The sequence below is a fragment of the Cucurbita moschata genome, unplaced genomic scaffold (assembly GCF_002738365.1).
Source record: "Cucurbita moschata cultivar Rifu unplaced genomic scaffold, Cmos_1.0 Cmo_Scf00007, whole genome shotgun sequence".
NCBI lineage: Eukaryota > Viridiplantae > Streptophyta > Magnoliopsida > Cucurbitales > Cucurbitaceae > Cucurbita > Cucurbita moschata.
Genome location: NW_019268523.1, coordinates 4,058,069 through 4,063,035, shown reverse-complemented (window position 1 = coordinate 4,063,035; position 4,967 = coordinate 4,058,069). Strand labels below are relative to the sequence as shown.

General features: G+C 33.9%; 1 protein-coding gene across 1 annotated transcript in view; it reads right to left on the bottom strand.

Moving 5' to 3' along the window:
* Positions 1-2,037: 2,037 nt before the first annotated feature.
* LOC111444684 (E3 ubiquitin-protein ligase RING1-like) overlaps positions 2,038-4,967 on the bottom strand; it is a 4,349-nt gene continuing 1,419 nt past the window's right edge. Inside the window, exon 2 of the mRNA XM_023082682.1 lies at positions 2,038-2,255. The gene's annotated coding sequence lies outside the window, so the exon portion shown is untranslated. The remainder of the gene's footprint in view (positions 2,256-4,967) is intronic.

Genomic DNA, 4,967 nt, shown 5'->3' with positions numbered 1-4,967 from the left:
GAAATTTAATTAAAAATTAAAGCGATTTACATCTTATAGTATTAGGAATATTTTGTATTTATTTATTTTATTTTTTAATAGTAAAACTGGACTCGATCTTATCCTAAAACATTCGCATTAAGTTTTAATTAAATAAAAAAAGGCAATCATATAATAAAATAATTATTATAAAGTAATGGAGGAAAGGTCCAACATTTTACACTAATATTATATTATTTTCAAACTTTATGGGCGTTAATTTAATTTAGTCTGCACCTAAATCTTTCAAAAGTGAAATGACATCTTTGCCCAAATGATCTACTTGGGTCAAATTATAAAATCAGATTTTGTATGTAATTGATCTCATTAGTTTAATAAATTCTAAATTAATGTCCTATTGATAAAGTTAATAACAAAATTAAATAAAAATATGTTATTTATATAGTAATTAAATTAAATTTTTAATCTATAGTTTCTGGATGTAAGAGTCTATAAGGGTTGTATTGAAAAAATCTTTTGGATTGACTTGATATTTCAAGTTGGTTGAGTTAGTGATCTGAACAACTCGAAAAGAGTTCATAACCCAACTCGTGGATTGGATTGAGTTGTCGAATTGTTATCTTTTAAAAATTATGTTTAAGAGTGGTTCAACAATAAATAATAAAAATAAAAAATACGATAAATATGTTACCCCAAACAAAAATATGTTTTTTTTTTATAATTAATGAATTGTTTTAACATAAAAATTTAATTTTTTTAATTTAATTGAATCAAAATAAATTCACGACACAACTCAAATGAATTAGATTGGATTGATCGGATTTTTGGAACTCTTGTTTTAGATGATCTTAAAATTAATAATATTTATTTTGATTAATAGTTAAATAAAGTTGCAATAATTCTTTATTGATATTAGTAAACAATTGATTATGAGATGATTAACAATCAATGCAATATTTTCTTTTTTCATGAAATATCTTAATAAAGTTTTTAATATGATATTATTTCATGTGTCATCATTTACAAGATTGAGAAGGATTTTGGGCATCTCACCCAATCTTTACCACAATCCTTCTTTAATATCCTCATTGTTTCTTTAATTAGATTAATAAATAAAGATATCTCTATATTTTATTGTTAAAATCCCCATAAAAGTATATTAAGAATATAAAAAAAAAATTAAATATTTGTTAATTGAAAAATATTAGTTAAACAAACAGGTTAATCACTAAAAGTTGCAATAATTAAATTGTTAAAAAAATTAAAATTTAGGAATTAGACTGAAAATAAAAGTTTAAAGATTAAATTATTATTATTATGAAAAAATTTATTTAGAAGAAATTGAGGTGAGAGAGAGATGTAAATGCAAAGGTGACCACTGACTGAGATGTCCTTTCTCATGCCGTACTTCTTCCGCATGCATCTTCTCTCTCTCTCTACAGAAAAATAAATTTTAAATTTTATTTGGTAGAATATTTACACAAAATATTCAAAAATTAAATGCTCTATAATCTTAACACTATTAATAAAGTTCGAGAATAAAATTGAAATTTTTGAAAATCTAAAAATAAAATTGAAATATGTCCCAAAATATTCAAAAATCGAAGGGCAAATATGTCCTTTTTCTTTTTTTTTTTCTCTAAGAAAAACAAACACCCAAGTTCACAAGGGCAAATGCATTAAAAAAAGCTCACTTCTTTAGTCTTAAGAATGCTGGTTTTAAAAATGAGTGATGACCCTTCTCCGTTCCTTACTGTCCAACCGAATAGCAAACAGCTAATGCGTTTCACTTATTGAACGGAGTTCTATAGTCGGTCTGCGACCCCTAGGCACCGAAGACATCCTTAGAGTGATCTCATACTTCCTACGAGTACAGATTCTCCCAACTAGAGATCGAAGAGATCTTGCAGAATTGAGCACAATCTTTAGTAAGACAAATACTTGTGGAACATCCAATGCACCCAAATAACTCATGGATACAAATTTGAGATACTTTGTAATTTCTAGAACGTTCTAACACATACAACTAATTTCTTCGCATCTTCATAGATAGAATGCAATCAAATCAAAGCTATGAAGCCAAACCAGAGATTTGAGAAGAAATGTCATCCAAAAAGAACGCATCTGTACATAATGATGTGGGCATTGCGAAACAAAATTCTTAGTAACAAAAAAAAACAAAGAAAGACTGCTAAAACCACCAACTGTTCTATGTATATTCATAGCGGAAATTGCTTCTAAATCTGTGAGAAAACCTCAAAATAGATTCCTGGTTCCTGAAAACAAAGTTTAAACACAATAGTCAGGAATAAGTACTATAGTCTTTATAAGAGATGATACTTATAACTTATATTTATATATATATATATATATAGATCCAAGCCCACTACTAGCAAATATATCATCTTTTTTGAGTTTTCCCTTCCGGAATTTCTTTCAAGATTTTTAAAATGCGTCTGCTAAAGAGAGATTTCTACATCTCTATATAGAATGTTTCGTTCTCTTCTCCAATCGATGTGGGATCTCACGTAGCTGCTCATAACGTTTGCAAATCCATAGTCTATAATCTAGAATAAACAAGTTTGCCTACACATCTTAAGCGAACTATAGTGATTACCTTAAAGAAAATCTCAACTTCCAATCACTTCAGCTCAATTATCCTATTACAATGTAAAAGATGCATTTCATAAGCTTGTATTAATATGGTTCATAGAATTAGCAAATCCATAATCTATAATTTAGAATAAACATAGAAACTCTTAACCTCAAGTTACATGAACCTAACCTATGTGTCAAGTACCTTCTAATACAATCTCCTTGATATACTAGTGACGGTCTAACCACCTCAAAGAACAAAATCTCTTGACCCATTCAACCTCAAGCGAGAAACAATGTAAATCTATATTGTCTATGTCTTTTGTAGCGGCACAAACTCATCGCTAATAGATATTATTCTCTTTAGACTTTCCCTTTCGGGCTTCCTCACAAAGTTTTTAAAACATACTACTAGGGTGAAGTTTCCACCCTTATAAAAAAAAAATGTTTCGTTCCCCTCTCCAACCGAAAAGATACCCACTATGCTAGAGCCATGTACTTATAAAACTTCTCACTTATTCACTAAAGCCCACACCATAACTACCCCGCTAGTTCCAAACAACATTCCTCACTTACATTCATACCTGATCATTCCTCTCCCTATAAATCCTCTTCCTGCAGTATAACCAAATGACTGGACTTCTATAAAAGTGGAGAAGATTGTAGTCAGGAATACAAGACACAATCTGAAAGATCCCCTTCATTCTTGAAGAGCTGCTCACATACTAATAGCTTCGAGAAGAAAACCTAAACAACTAGATAGACAATGTTTCAAAAGAGTTTGAGAGTAGACACAAAAGAATCTATTAAAAGGTACCTGTATTTTAAAGCCACATGCTACTTGCTCATAATTAAGTGGAAAACCATATCTAGCCTTGCATTCTAGAAGAGATAAATGCACTTGAACAACAGATCCCCCCCTCCCCCAGCAGATAAGCTTCAGAAAATCAAAAGAGCCCAAGAAAAACAAAAGATAAATTTTAAGTTTAGTTCCTAAACTTCCAAATTTTGTGTCTATTCGGTCTTTTAACTAAATTTTCAATTTTATATCTAATATGTCTCCAAACTCTATAAGTCAAAGGAGGAATGCCATACCTACATAAAAGACCCGTTGTTCCTTGACTTTCTAAGGCCTAACCTTTCGCTCCCCTACTGAAAAAGAAGTGTTTAATAGGTCATTAAACTTTCTCCAATATGATCATATGTTGACATATTTGAAATTTTGAAAAAGAAATACTTTTAGAAAGCTAACTTATCTATTAGAGATAAATTTGATTCCTGAAATTTCAGGAACTAAAGTTGTAATATAACTGAAAAACAACTGCTAAAGAAACAGCTAACAAAAAGAAAGCTCCAATCCAAAAGAGACACTTAGAACAAAGTGAACTAAGCCTAAAGTGTTATTAACCAGAAAATAAAGAGGACTAATATCAAGAAAAACTTCACGTCATATCCATTGATAACTAGGAAGTCAAAGCTAGATCAGAAAAGGTTAGGTGTGAAGCAACCAATGCGAAAGTCTAAATCTTTTGTTTTGTAATCTTCTTGGTAGCTCTTGGTTGAGCATGGTTACAGAACCAATTCAACATAATTCCTTTTTCTCCCTCTCTTGGGCAACGTCATAATTTTTAATAAGTAAATGGATTCAATATCTTAATGGGTGACCTCAAAGATCTGTTGTATGGCATTCCTTCAATGATTAGAGCAACGAGGGAAGCATGATCATTACCTATTAATCACAAGTACCAGTAACAGCTGCACCATGATCATCCTAATCTTCCATTTGCTACAAACTAATAACCCAAACATCATGACCAGTTATTTCATCGTTCGCCCTCTGGGATTGAAGATACATCTCCACGGTACAAGTGATCAAAAACACTAGATATACCTTTACACAAAGCAGCTGGAGAGCGAAACATCCTATAGATATTTAATATATTTTTTAAATTGTTCTCATTGAGTCTTCACGGAATAACGTTATTGTACGAACAATTACTTGAACAAAAAGTACCAAAAGATAAGAATCAATTACTCAATCCTTAATTCGTATTGTTCTTAGTTCTTTTGGGGCTTAACGTTTGACAAACAAGTTACCAGAGCATACTCAGTAGGTATATGCATGCAACAAGTAATCCAGAAATTGGGGGGGGGGGGGGGGGGGGGGGGGGGGGGGGGGGGGGGGGGGGGGGGGGGGGGGGGGGGGGGGGGGGGGGGGGGGGGGGGGGGGGGGGGGGGGGGGGGGGGGGGGGGGGGGGGGGGGGGGGGGGGGGGGGGGGGGGGGGGGGGGGGGGGGGGGGGGGGGGGGGGGGGGGGGGGGGGGGGGGGGGGGGGGGGGGGGGGGGGGGGGGGGGGGGGGGGGGGGGGGGGGGGGGGGGGGGGGGGGGGGGGGG